This window comes from Cervus canadensis, chromosome 30 (assembly GCF_019320065.1).
Source record: "Cervus canadensis isolate Bull #8, Minnesota chromosome 30, ASM1932006v1, whole genome shotgun sequence".
Classification (NCBI taxonomy): Eukaryota; Metazoa; Chordata; class Mammalia; order Artiodactyla; family Cervidae; genus Cervus; species Cervus canadensis.
This window is the reverse complement of record NC_057415.1, coordinates 39,510,237-39,525,828: the sequence shown is the minus strand read 5'-3', so window position 1 is coordinate 39,525,828 and position 15,592 is coordinate 39,510,237.

Here is a 15,592-nt window from a genome sequence, read left to right as displayed (position 1 = left end):
TTCCAAAATACAGAGCAGCTGAAGTCACCTATTCTTCCTGGGGAAAGCTTCCTGGACTCCACATCACATTATTTCTGGAAACCTAGGAGTCTTCTCATAATTTTAAGTGTTTCCTGAGTCATCACATCAGTGCTTAAAATAATGTGTGGGCTGCCTGTCACCTTCCAATTCAAACTCTTTTTTCTACTTTATCTGTTCTGGATGCCCTCTGTTCTTCACATTGACTGCATACTCCTGCCATCATCTTCATGGCCTAACCCCCCTGCTCTTCTTCACTCAACTTCATTCTTCTTCTGTCTTGATTCAGCTTTAGTCCATGCAAAAGCCTGGCCTCCAATGCTTCAGTTATCCAGCACTGATAACCAAATGCCTTTGAGGAACCCTATGATATTTTCCTGAAAGTTTAGAGATAATGGAGGGGAAAGAAAGTGACAAGACTGAGGAAGTTAAAACTGGACATCAGAAATCACTTCAGCTAAAATTAATGAATGAAAAATAATAAAATACCTAGGAATAAACCTGCCTAAGCAGACAAAAGACCTGTATAAAGAAACCCACAAGACAATGATGAAAGATGACACTATCAGATAACACAATCAAAGATGACACAAACAGATGGAGAGGTATACCATGTTCTTGGACTGGAAGAATCAATATTGTGAAAATGACTCTACTATCCCAAGTAATTTACAGATTCAAGGCAATCTCTATCAAACTGTGAATGGCATTTTGCACAGCAGAACTAGAACAAAATATTTTACAATGTGTATGGAAACACAGAAGACCCTGAATAACCAAAGAAATCTTGAGAAAGAAAAAGGGAGCTGTAAGAATCAACCTTCCTGACCTCAGACTATACTACAAAGCTACAGTCCTCAAGAAAGTATGGTACAGGCACAAAAGCAAAAATATAGACCAATGGAACAAGATAGAAAACCCACAGATAAACCCACACATGTATGGGTACCTTATCTTTGACAGCAGAGGCAAGAATATACAATGGAGAAAAGATAGCCTCTTTAATAAGTTGTGCTGGGAAAACTGGACAGCTACGTGTTAAAGAATGAAGCTATAACACTTCTTAACACCATACAGAAAAAAAAAAAAAAACTCCAAATGGATTAAAGACTTAAATGTAAGGCCAGTAGCTATAAAGCTCTTAGAGGAAAATGTAGGCAATGTATTTTTGACATACATCACAGCAAGATCCTCTCTGACCCACCTCCTAGAGTAAAAGACATAAAACCAAAAGGAAGCAAATAGGACTTAATTAAATTTAAAAGCTTTTGCTTTTAATTTAAACTAAATTAAAAGAAAACCCTCAAAATGGGAGAAAATGATTACAAAAGAAACAACTGAGAAAGGATTGATCTCCAGAATATATAAGCAGTTCATCAGCTCAGCATCAGGAAAGCAAACAGTCCAATCAAAAGATGGGCAGAAGACCTAAACAGACATTTCTCCAAAGAACACATACAGATGGCTAATAAACACATGAAAAGATGCTCAACATCACTCATTATTAGAGAAATGCAAATCAAAACTACAATGAGGTATCACCTCACACCAGTCAGAATGGTCATCATCGAAAAATCTACAAACAATAAATGCTGGAGAGGGTGTGGAGGAGAGGGAACCCTCTTGTACTGTCGGTGGGAATGTAAACTGATACAGCCACTATGGACCACAGTATGGAGATTCCTTAAAAATCTAGAATAGATTCCATATATATGTGTTAATATATGATATTTGTCTTTCTCTTTCTGACTTACTTCACTCTGTAAAATAGGCTATACGTTCATCCACCTCATTAGAACTGACTCAAATGTGTTCCTTTTTATAGCTAAGTAATATTCCGTTGTATACAGACTCTAGAAAGATAATAGTGATGACCCTACATGCAGGACAGCAAAGGAGACACAAACATGAAGAACAGAGTTTGGGCCCAGTGGGGAAGGAGAGGCGGGATGATTTGAGAGAACAGCACTGAAACATGCACATCACCATGTGCAAGACAGATAGCCAGTGGGAGTCTGCTATATGATGCAGGGAATGAATCTAAAGCTGGTGCTCTGTGACAACCAAGAGGGGTGAGAGGGGAGGTAGGTGGGAAGTGAGTACAAGAGGGAGGGGAATGTATATATCCCTGTGACCGATTCGTGTTGATGTATGGCAGAGACCAACACACTATTGTAAAGCAGTAACCCTCCAATTAAAAATAAATACATTTAAACAAATAAAATTGAAACGAATGGCTCATTCTGAATCCTTTGCACAGAAATCACATCCGGGTTTCTGGCTCCGTGATCTCTGGCCTGGGGCCAATCCATTAGGTCTGAGTCACATACGGTCTTCGCCCAGACTCAGGCTACCTGGGGCTGAATCTTAGGGCCATCACTTTCTAGTTGTGAGAATTGAAGCAAGTTTTATTTCATCTACAAAATGGGAAACATTATCTACTGCAAGAGGCTATGCTAGGAATTGAATGAGTTCATATAGGTAAAACATTTAGAGGCTGGAACATTTCCCAAAGTAGCAAATATTAGTTAACATTATCACCTTCAGTGCAGTCACTGTGGAAAACAGTATGGAAGTTTCTCAAAAAACTAAAAGTAGAACTACCACAGGACACAGCAGTCCCACTCCTGGGTGTATATCTGAAGAAAACAAAAATACAATTTCAAAAAGAAGCATGCACCCCAGGTTTCATAGCAGCATTATTTACAACTGCCAACATATGAAAGCAATCTAAGTGTCCATCAACTGATGAATGGATAAAGAAGACATGATATCTACATGTATCATATCTTATATTATACAAATATCATATGCATGTTTAATGGAATGCTACTCAGAAATAAAAAAGAATGCATTTTTTCCTTTTACTGCAACATGGACCGACTTGGAGGGTATTATACTAAACGAAATTAGTCAGAGAAAGACAAATACTGTGATACTGTATATCATCACTTATATGTGAAATTTTAAAAGTATAACAATCTAGTAAATATAGCAAAAAAGAAGCAGACACATAGATATAGAGAACAAACTAGTTGTTAACAATAGCGAGAGGGATGGGGGGTCGCAATTTAGAGGTAAGAGATCAAGAGCTACAAACCATTATGCATAAGATAAACTACAAGGATATATTATACAACATGAGTAATAGAGTCACTATTTTATAGTAACTATTATACAAATGGAGTATAGCCTTTAAAAATTGTGACTCACTATATTGTACACCTGTAAATTATATTGTATATGAACTAAACTTTAATTAAAAAAAAACACTATCACCTTCATCAAATTTCCGGGCCCAGATACATTTTTCTTAGGAACCTAGAGAAACCAAATCTTCTGTTAAAGGACTGTTTGTGCCCAGAGGAATTTGGGTCTCTCAGTTTTAACCTCTCCTATTCAGGTGATGCCAGTCCTTCTTTTTCATAACCTTTCATGAGGTGCATGTAAGAGTTTTTGAAAGAAACCATTTTTCCCTAAGAGAAATCTTTAGTAAGTGTTTATCTCCTCACCAGAGTTTCACAGAGTCACATAATCAGAGAAAAAAAAAAATGTCTTTTATAATACGATTGTCCCTCAGATCCACAGAGGTCAGCAAGTTCATTTTATAGATGAGGAAACTGAAGCCCTGGAAGATGAATGTCATTTGTCAAGGTCACCCACAGAATTTATAGCAAAGACAAAACTAGAAATCTAATTTCTCCTTCCTTCCTCCAGGCTTCTGTGTCTTCCGGCTGTGAGCCTTTTTCTTGGATGAAAATACTCACTTCCACTGGTTTTGAAACCAAAGCAGGATAGATTCAGAGCATGAGTGTCCAATGTCTTGAATTAACTTATTTTTTAAAGGACTTTGAAGACCACAGATCAAGATAACCTTGACATCCCCCTCAACTTGACTAAATTTAGACAGGTTTCTTCCAGAGTTTACCCCACTGACTTCCCTTTTCTTAGAGCATTTACTTCATAACACTTGTGATTATGAATTCTTTCTCTGCTCCTATGCAGTGTAACTCTTCTCCCAGCCCCTTGCCATTTTACGACCCAGGAAAGTTTTTTCCTCAGGTCCTGGGAGCCATGGCTTTAAGATGTCATCATTAAGGAAGCCTGCGTGCATGCATGCTCAGTCGCTCAGCCGCGTCCAACTCTTTAAGACCCCATGGACTATAGCTTACCAGGCTCCTCTGTCCACGGGATTCTCAAGGCAAGAATACTGTAAGTGGGTAGCCGTTTCCTTCTCCAGGGGATCTTCCCGACCCAGGAGTCAAACCCAAGTCTCCTGCTTAGCAGGCAGATTCTTCCTGCTGAGATACCTGGGACGCTCTCATTAAGGAAGATAACTCCCCATCCCCCACTATCTGTGGGGGTGTAGGACCCTAACTTCAATAAGGCACACTCACACATGCACACAGATGGACTAATCACCTTGAATTACCTCCACCCAAAGTCCTGCAATAATTTTCCACTAACTCACCCCAGTGCTAAAAACACAGACCTCTCTTTTGTTTCAGCGTAGTTGAGCTCGGTCCTGAAATGAAGTCTCTTTCACCTACTACAGTAGCCTGAATAAAGTACGTATTGCTATTTTTAACAAGCGTCCGGTGCAATTTCAGTCTGACACCACACCGTCCAGGACAAAGGGTTGCTTGGGCTCAGCTTCCTCTTTTGTTTGGAAAAGTGCAAGCAAGTTAACTGGAAGCAGCCCAAATGCTGCCGATTCATTTGCATTTAAATTGCCCAAATGGCATTTGGTAAGAGCTATTTGATGTCCAAGGAGGCTTTGGAGGCTTTTTAAACTTCAAAACAGAAGGTCAGAATTGATCAGCAGGAAGAGAAACTCAGGGCTAAATGGCTGGGTTTAGTTTCCAGCTTCTGACCTGGGAAGCTGGTTTCAGCTTGAAGCCTGGGGGAAGTGAATCCTATAGGCTCCCTCCTGGAAGAACGGCTAGTGCTAGACTGGGAGGAGGTTCTTGAGGTTTTACTTTCTAGGATGCTAAGTGTTCATGATCTGCTGGGGAAAGAGCATGAAGCAGAAGCTCAACATGCACACTCTTCCTTTCCTAGAAAATTGTGTGTCTAAACCTGCTCATCTTTACCAAACTCAAGCGTATCATTTATTCACTGAATCTGTTCTGTCTCTCAGTCATGTCCGACTCTGCAACCCCATGGACTGCAGCACACCAGGCTTCCCTGTCCTTCACTATACCCCGGAGTTTGCTCCAACTCATGTCCCTTGAGTTACTAAATAAATTAATATAATTAGTGGTTAAGTTTAAAAAATTTATTTTATTCATCAACCAAGTTAAGCCTTAGTACTTAACTGACTCATTGGAAGAGAGTCATTAACTGACTTCATTGGAAAAGACCCTGATGCTGGGAAAGGTTGAAGGCAGGAGGAGAAGGGGATGACAGAGGATGAGATGGTTGGATGGCATCCCTGACTCTGTGGACATAAGTTTGAGCAAGCTCCAGGAGTTGGTGAAGGACAGGGAAGCCTGGCGTGCTGCAGCCCATGGAGTCGCAAAGAATCGGACACGACTGAGCGACTGGACTGAGCTGAAGCCCTACTGCCCTGGTGGCCTAATAATCAAAGCAAAATCTAAGCCTCTAAATGCCTCAAGGTCACAAAATTGAAACCTATACACAACCAATCGCACACAGCTAACAGGTTTTAAGCTGTAGCCAATCAATTATCTCTTTGTTAAAATAATAATAATAATAACCTCTTTACTGTGTTCTCACCTTTTGTCCATAAATGTCTCTCCTTGAACTCCCATCAAGGAGCACTCCTAGCCACTCTGGTTTGATGCTGCCAGTTCCAGTAGATTTTTCATTCAAATAAGCTCTTACAATTTTTAGAATGCCTCACTTTGTCTTCTAACAATAGTGCCTATCCTTATCTCATAAAGCTGACATAACAACAATATAACCACGGATGATGATGTGATTATGATGATGATGAATCGAGCACTTCCTACATGCTCAGTCTTCTGTGGAGTCCAGGACAAAGGGTTACTTCAGCCCAATTTCCCTTTTTGTTTACTACTACCCTTTGATGTATGCTTTATTGTGTGTGCGTCAGTTGTTCAGTCATGTCTGACTGTAGCTCGACAGGCTTCTCTGTCCATGGGATTCTCCAGGCACGAATACTGGAGTGGGTTGCCATGCCCTTCTCCAGGGGATCTTCCCAACCCAGGGGTTGAACCCAGGTCTCCCACATTACAGGCAGATTCTTTACTGTCTGAGCCGCCAGGGCATTAATTTACAACTCAGGCACAAAGAGGTTAATGAACCTGACCAAGGTCACAGAGCTAAGCAAATAGCAGGACCAGAATACAAACAGGCACATTGGCTCTAAAGAGTTCATAATTTATGTAAAATTATTTTATCTTGTCTATAAGAGAAATTCAAGAAATGATAATATTTTAAAAAATAGTAAATTCCAATTGTGCCCTTTTCAGTATTGACTTTCCACACCAAACACTGTCTCTGACATCTACCTTCCTATCTAACCTTTGGCCACATTAAACTCTCCTACTATTCTCTATACAACTCCCACAGTTAAATTCCAGATGTGAGTAAGACTTTTCTATTGTCACTAGTTTGACCAGCTCTCCAATTCAAAACATGCCTTTTTTGCTGATCAAACCATGCAACACAAAACTAAAAACACACACATACACACGCACACAATGAGTGAGAAATCTGCAAAGTCAGGAGATATACAGCATGAATGAAATGTTCACCTTTTGCTTGACAGGTAAGATGTTACAGGAAAAGGGTGGCGTGGACAGAGCCTTGAGGAAAGGCAAGCATGAAACAGCACTGAAGCAAGGCCATGCTATTCCGACAGGGCTTGGATATAAGAAACTGGGGCCAAAGCAGTGAAAGATGATGCAGAGAATGGCTTGTGAGAGACATGTGTTGTTGGATTTTTGAAAACCGTGCTAAAGGCTGTAGAAAGACTGAAGCATTACTCTCTCAAACCCCGGACATTGCCCGGATTATCATCACTGAGGAGGAAAAGGAGGCTTGCACACTCAGGTCCCGGTCTAACCTGGCATGTCGTTTAACTTCCTTGAGTTTCTGAGACCCACAGCCCATTTATTTACCACCTGTTCAGCCCCCGCATATTTAGTTTATCTTGTCTTGCTTCATAAAATAGCAGCCCTAAAACAAGCCTTAGACATCCTTTGGTTCAAATTCTTCCTTTTCCCAGTAAACACAATTTAGATTAAAGATGGAAAATGAGGACATAAACCAAGGTCACGTAGCTCTCTAGTGTCAGACCAAGGCAACAGATCGGGTTAAGTTCTTTTAGGAAAGGAGACCAACGAACACCTCAAAATTGTTTGCTTTACATCTCAGAAATTTGCTTTATTTTTCTCAAGGAAATCCATCAATCAAATATTTTAAGAAGCACTGTTACGTGTTTTTCCAAGAAGAGCTCAAGAGGTGCAGGTAAACTGCATTTAACATCATTGCTTTCATTGATTTGTTGGAAAGTCAAAATGGGAGAAGAAATCTGGGAAGGAAACAAACTAAAATAAAACAAACTTCCTCTACTTCTTTCTTCCTTCTTTCCTCTACTTTACTTTCCAGAAAGTAGACTGGAAGTTGCTGACTGGAAAATATATATTTTCTAGAGACACTGTGCAAATATTAAAAACAACATAGACAAATGAAGTAATAAAGGATTGTTGCTGATGCTGTGGTTAACTGCATTCACTAGGCCTTGTTATCTCCTCTGAATATTTAAGCACCCGGGCCATCTGATATCAGACCCTCTGCAAACCCAACTGCCAACGTGTGACTTCACTCCTGGCTGAGAGTGTTAGAGGAAACGAAAGTTTTAACTGGGCTGTCTCTCTTCCATAAAGGATTCCAGCAGTAACACAACAGAAAACAGAAGCTGGAAAGAGTGATGGCTATAATATTGTCTAAGTAAAGAGGACTGCTGGGTCCTCTTCAAACCCAACTTGCAAAGAGAAAAATGCAATCTCTTTTCACTTGGGAGTGTTATGCATAGTAAGTGTGTGTGCGTGTGTTAAGTCGCTTCAGTCATGTCTGACTCTTTGCAACCATATGGGTTGTAGCCTACCAGGTTCCTCTGTCCAGTGGGATTCTCTAGGCAAGAATACTGGAGTGGATTCCCATGACCTCCTCCAGGGGATCTGCCCAACCCAGAGACTGAACCTGAGTCTCCTGCATTGCAGGTGGATTTTTTTACTGCTGAGCCACTGGGGAAGACCCCATGCAAAGTATTGTTGTTCAGTCGCACAATTGTGTCCAACCCTTTGCGACCTCACAGACCGCAACACACCATGCTTGCCTGTCCCTCACCATCTCCTGAAGTTTGCCCAAGTTCATGTCCATTGCATCAGTGATTCCATCCAGCCATCTGATGCTCTGATGCCCTCTTCTCCTTCTGCCCTCAATCTTTGCCAGCATCAGGGACTTTTTTCCAAAGAGTTGACTGTTCACATCAGGTGACCAAAATACTGGAGCTTCAGCTTCAGCATCAGTCCTTCCAATGAGTATTCAGGGTTGATTTCCCTGAAGATTGACTGGTTTGATCTCCTTGCTGTCCAAGGGACTCAGTAGTGTTCTCCAGGACCACAGTGTGAAGGCATCAAACTCTACCTTCTTTACATACCTTCTGTATGTGACTGTACTGACTTACAACTGTATGTGGCCACTGGGGACCATAGCCTTGACTATATGGACATTTCTCAGCTGAGTAATGTCTCTGCTTTTTAACACGCTGTCTAGGTTTGTCATCACTTTTCTGCCAAGAAGCAATCATCTTCTGATTTCATGGCTGCAGTCGCCATCCATGCAAAGTATGGGGATGGGGAAAACATTTTCTTGGATTTATTCAGAGAACAGATGATTATAACTGTTATTGTTAGCAATTATTTGTAATAATTATAGCATGTATTGTTTGTGTGTTCTCAGTCACTCTGTCATGTCTAACTCTTTGCAACCCCATGGACTGTAGCCTGCCAGGCTCCTCTGTCATCCATGGGATTCTCCAGGCAAGAGTACTGGAGCGGATTGCCATTTCCTGCTAGGCATCTAGCAGGAAGGCACCTTCACCTGTGAAGGCATCTTCCCGACCCAGGGATTGAACCCACGTCTCTTTCACCTCCTGCGCTAGCAGGTAGATTCTTTATCACTGAGCCAGCTGGAAAATCTATGACAATAGATGTATGTAAGCAGAGACCCTGCAAAAATGTGAATGAATGAAGAAAATGGGGATTTACATATGGACATGCAAAAATGAAAATGATGATATAGGAAGCTGAGTTCATGGCATCATTTGATGTATTTATTTGTATTAATTCATTCTTTAAGGAAAAAATGCTCTAGAATCCTTGCTTTGTATCAAGTAGATATAGCACATACTGTCATTATAGGCAATCCTGAGTCAGTGGGTGGGGGAAGCAGGCACTTGTGCCAGAGTTTGGAAAAAGAAAGAACTTAGTCATGCTAATTGAGTAATAATCAGCAAAAGGGCTTCCTTGGAGGCTCAGATGGTAAAGAATCTGCTTGCAAGGCAGGAGACATGGGTTCGATCCCTCAGTCTGGAAGATCCCATAGAGAAGGGAAAAACTACCCACTCCAGTATCCTTGCCTGTAGAATTCCATGAACAGAGGAGTCTGGCAGGCTACAGTCCATGGGGTCACAAAGAGTCAGACACAACTGAGCGACTAACACTTTCTTTTTTTCAATCAGCAAAAGACACTAATAAAGGGTTTTTCCCCCCAGTGGACAAATTGCATATTATCATAGATCTTTTTCTAGGTAGGTTTTATTCCGTCCATTCCATGGAAGACTGAGAGAAGTTTAATATACCCCCCAAAAGTCACATGACTAGTATCCCACAAAACTAGAGTTAGGTCTTAAAACCACGTTTGTCTACAAAGCCCAAGAACACCCAATGACTTGTGGCTAGCTCCCCAAAACAGCTACATTTAATAACCTGTCTTTTGTCTTTGCTTGTAGTTTTCCCTTTGCAGAAAATACATTTCCTACACCACACTGTAGTTACTCAACTATGTCCCATCTTTTGAGGCTTGGTTCAAAGTTCATATTCCCTGCAGAGGTTTACCCAAGTGTCTCCAATTACTAGTTTCTTCCACTTTTTAATCCACATGCAATTTTATATCTACATTTCTTAAACGATTGTCTCACCTTCTACTTGGAGCCACAAATAACTGCCACTTCCAATCGCTTAGAGCAGAAATTATGCAGTATATGAATAAGACCTTTTGCCCTTTGTGTCAGAGGTACTGCAGTTTCAAGATCTACCACATCATCTAGAGGTGTGCAGCTCAGTTATCGTCTATGAGCCTTATTTTCCTCATCTCTATAACACAGATAATAAACGAAGAATGACTTTCTCTCATCATTAGCGTAAGAATCAGCTTACTTGAAGAGGTAAGAATACTGTTTTATCAGGTCTGAAAGAGTCCATTATTTAAGATAAATGTTTGCTTCAAGAAAGGAACCAAAAATTTTTGAAAAGGCATTAAGAACGTGGAAGCTATCACATATCATTGTCAGACAAGCATTTCAGGCTAGGAAGTGACTCTATTCTATGAAGTTATGCAGAGACCCAGGTTCCTTGCATCTCTTGAACCTGAGTTACTATTCTCTTGACTATACATTTGGACTTGGGTCACAAGTTCATTCATCTTCCACCTGACAGGAAAGGAAATAGGTGAAGTCAAGATCAGCTATTTTCATTTAAATCAACTGAGACAGAAGTCACCCCCACCCCCCATCTCTCTTGCCTACACACTCCATCACCAATACCTTAGTTTCCATGGCCACACCCAGCTGTAAGCCACTATAAAATGGAGCTTCTTGCTGGCTAGCCATTGGTCCAACTTGAATTACATTATTGTAAAGATGGAGTGGATGGATTTGGGAGGAAAATAAGAAATTTTTGTCATAGGAAGTAAAGAATAAAAGATGGTATCATAAGCATCAATAACCATTAAGGCATGAAGACTCAATGTAAACCTGACCGACAAGTTTTATTTATTAATATGTAGGCAAAAGAATGTTGCAAACTTTTCAGTACTGTTCAATATGCACAATGAAGGTAAATGGTTTGGAGGGATTATTAGGTTATTTGAATGTGCTAATTGTGGGCATCCACAAAGAAATCTTAAACACTCCATGAAGAACAGCTGCAGCATGCAGTATACCATCAATGTGGATGAAACCACATCATTTCCAACATCTCAATATCTTTAGTAACCTGCAGAAGATGAGAAATTGCCAATGTTGCTTGATTTCATATTTAAGTGGCCAGTACAGCTATTATTCACATGGTATTCACTCCTGAGGAAGCATTTTTAAAAGCACTACAGTTAGACTTAAGAAGAGCTCCCTAGTTAAGGCTAGTGATAGATATGAACACTTCTTTTTTGGTAGGTACACAATATCTTCCTCCTGATTAGAGGCAGGAGGACTGATGGGGTGACCTCATGGTGACTTCATATATAACAATACTTTAGAACAATAAGCAGAGATAGGGGGCCAATATGGTGCAGATATGAGCGCCTCTTCCAACACATCTTAGAAGCACAGTGAGATGGGGAAATGAGAGCATCTCTGTACTCTGCAGTGGTCCCAATTCTTGTTATTTCTGTTTATTTCCAATGAAGATGTGCTTTTTGGAAACTGCTTAGAGAATTTTAATTATTAATGAAAGTAATAAAAATATTTATAAGAAACAACTATAAAACAAGTGAAAAAGCACACCAACACATTAGCATTTAATTACCAAACATTTTAAGAGGCAGCTAAACACAGTGCCGCGGTTGAGCAAGCTAATGGGAGCAGAGCTCAACGTGAGCTCTTCCAAGGATGCGTGTTAGCCACACAGGGCTGTCTTGGGGTTTGTTCCCACAAATAATGGGGGGAGGGCACAGATCTTGTTTGTGATCATTTGAAGTCAAATATTATAAAACCTAACCTTACAGTGTAGTACCTAAGTCGTACTTATGGTAATTTACCAAGCCTTTTTAAGTTTAAGAATCTTCCAATCACATATCCCATCACTGTGGATGAGACTCTTAGCTTTACCGGGTCTCTGGACCTTCACTCTGTAAAATGAGCATGGGGAAGGAAGTGTAGCTTTAGTGGATGGGGATTGACAGAGGTGGTTTCAAATATATTAACCCCTGGATATTTGGGGCATATGATCTCAACCTTGGATACTTCAAATTGAGTAAATTAATTGGCTCTTAAAGACTAAACCAAAGGTCTTATCCAACACACTGCAGTGAACTCAGGTCTAGATTCCCATGGGTGTTTCAGACTGCGATGACTAGGGAAACTCAGTTACCACTGGTGTGCGGTTAGGTTTTCCTGGAGCTGTCTCTGGGGAGGCAGTTTCTACCACACTATAAGCAGTTACCAACTGCAGCTGTAGTCTCATTTAGCCTACTTTAAATCTTTGTACCACCATTTTAATTTGCAGGCCTTTGGCCAGGTATTAGCCTCTCTAGGACTCAGTTTCCTCATCCATAAAATAGAGATAATAGTGCTACTCCACAGGAGTCTTATGAGGGTTTAGGGTAATAGCTACTTAAAATGTTTAGTGCATTGCTTGTCCTTAGTAAGTGCTGAGTGAATGCTTATTATGATCATTTCAATTCTCATTGATTGTGACTCTAATCTAGAGACATCCCAACAGATAGATGGAGCCCATGGGACTCCATATCCAGAGAAGTAGGTATGCAGTCAACCACAGGTCGGTTTCTTAGGACTAAGCAGGGTCCCTGTATAATAATAGGCACATTTAATGTGTGTATTTCCAGTTCATAGTAACCTCATCTTCTTTGGAAACTGGTCCTTTCTCCAGTCCATGAGGCTTGGAAACTAATGTCCTTGTTTGAACACTTACTTTGTTCACAATCCCAGCATTTAGTTGTCTATGGGATAATGATATGATCTCTGATGGGACAATCCAATCTTTTGTCATTGGAATGTGGAACTGAGACTAAGGATCTCTTAAGGGTTGGTCCAATAACATGAGAAGTTGGCAGCTAAGGTGTGGCTATATATTTTACTATATGAGTCAAGGAGCCAATAAGGTTTCTATTCAGGCTGAGGAAAAAAATGAAGCAGAAATCAGTGATGAAATAAGAAAAAAAGAACCTAAAGATCTTTCAGGCTCTCTAATTCAATGGTTTCTGTCTGTCTGCCCATTAAAATTAGCTGGGGGTATTTAGAAATCTCCAAAACCTGGACCACACCTCAGACCAACTAAATATCAGTCTGTCCAGATGGGACACAGGCATTAGTGTTGTTAAATTTTTCTGAGAGATTCCAATATACATGGAACCACAGGTCTAGTTCTTCCTGAGGGTTCATCTATAGAACTGACCATAGGTTACATAAGTCATTCCATTATATTTACAATTAATTTTCTGATTTTTTTTTTCTTAAACTGTCTTTGAATTCATTGTTTTACTTAAAAGCAAAACAAGACCATCTAAGTTTGGATTTGGGAATTATATACTTTGCTTATACAACTCAGGGACTCAGATAAGGGTTCAATTGTACAAATTAGCATACAAGGTGAGGATTTAATACCTTCAATTCATTTGGGTCTTTAGTTACACACTGTTATTGTAAAAGAGAAACTCCTTAAAGTTTCATTCAAAGACATATAAAACTTTATAATATAGCATGTATGACTGAATGAACAAACAAGAAATGAAAATAAGCACTAGATCCTAGTGAACCAGGCATCTGTTTATGGTGTTCCATGAATTTTTTCTAAGTTTCCTGGTAGTCAAATAGAAAAGGATAACTAGTTTATTCAGTCAATTGAGTTTACATGTGAAAAAAGCAAGTTATCTAGAAATATGTGTTCTTTGTATTAAAAGCAAAGATGATTTTTTTTTTCCCCCTTAGTTCCTTGTGAATAAGTGGGAATGAATTTGGAGCATGGTCAAGAAAACATGGGAGAAAACCAAACACAGTGGATGAGACACAGCATTAGGCCAAAACAACAAATGGGAGGATTATACTGAATCAAACAAACAGCCGAAGGAGAGCTACAACCTCTTTATGTCACCCACTTTTCTATGGAAAGTATGGGTCCCATATTGTGCCAGAACCAACAGTACTTTCCATCAGTGGGAAGAAAACTGTAGATTTGGAATCAGGGATCCAAGCGAGTCTTCAAACTGCTCATTCATAAATGCCTTTCATGAGATGTTTCCTGTCCCTGGGGACCGCCTGCCAAGGACACCTGGGGAAGAATTTTAACTTCTCCTTTAGTTGTATCCCTCACCACCTAGTTACTTCCAGCTTCTTTCAGATCTTCTGTCTACACAATTAACATCCTCTGCTTACGCTCTCATAGGATTCTAGAATAGTGAATGAAACATTTACAGCATCACCTAGAGACACCCAAACACTCGTCCTCCGCGTGTACACGTAGGCATCATGTGCCAGAGAGAAGGGAGACACGCGGGCCCCTGAGTCACACCTGAGGTTTGAGTCAGTTGTGCTTAATGGGCCATACACATCTGTACTTTTAAACACTCTCCAGATAACATTTATTCATTAGGAACACGTATTCTTGCCTGGAGAATCCCATGGACAGAGCAGTCTGGCGGGCTCCAGTCCACGGGATTGCAAAGAGTCGGACACGACTGAGTGACTAACACGGCAGATGTAGAGAACCCTGTCTCAGGAAGTTCCCAGAGTACGTCGTCACTGCTTTTACTCCTCCTGCTCCCTTACTCTCACCTTCAGGCCTGAACATTTACTGTATTCCTGGCACTACGTTAGGTTCTTTCTCATAAATCAATTTATACATTTTTATAAAAGCCCCTTGTGGTAAATACTATTTCCCCCATTTTACAGGAGAGGGAACTAAGACTCGGGATCCTAAATATGTATTTCAAGATCACAGAAAATATGGGTGTTACAAAGATAAAAATGACCCTTTTTACTTTCAAAGGGAAGAATGAAATCTCGTCATGAAGGAATTTCAGTAGCACAGAGCTGTGAATATCATCGACTAAACTAAGATAGTCAATAGCTCATGCCTCAGTTTCTCCACTGTCAAATTAGAGATGACACTGGCATTAAATGAAGTTAGAACATTTCAGGGGAATCATGGTTTCCAGGTGCAAAATATGATTAGTATGACAAGAAGCATAACAAATTGATCAAACTGCTAGTTAGACACCCAGAGTTCTCACAAAACATCATCTTGCTGCACTAAATGCCAATCAATGAAGATTAAGTGGATTGAATTTTCCTTGGAGAAACATGAGTTTTTAAAATGAAAAGGAAAAAGGCTTGGATTAATAGCTACTGAGGGCTTTGTAGACACAACACTAAGGAAATCAGTCATTTGATAAACTTTCTGTTAGGCGGGAAAGCATATCATTCAGAATCATGGAAGCATTGAGTGTAAAGTCTAGAGAAACTTATTATGTGAAAGATCATGATTAACATAAGAAAACTCTCAGTTTATGCATGAAAGCAAAAATTAATTAGATTATTTGCTTAAATGTCCATCTTATGGAAATG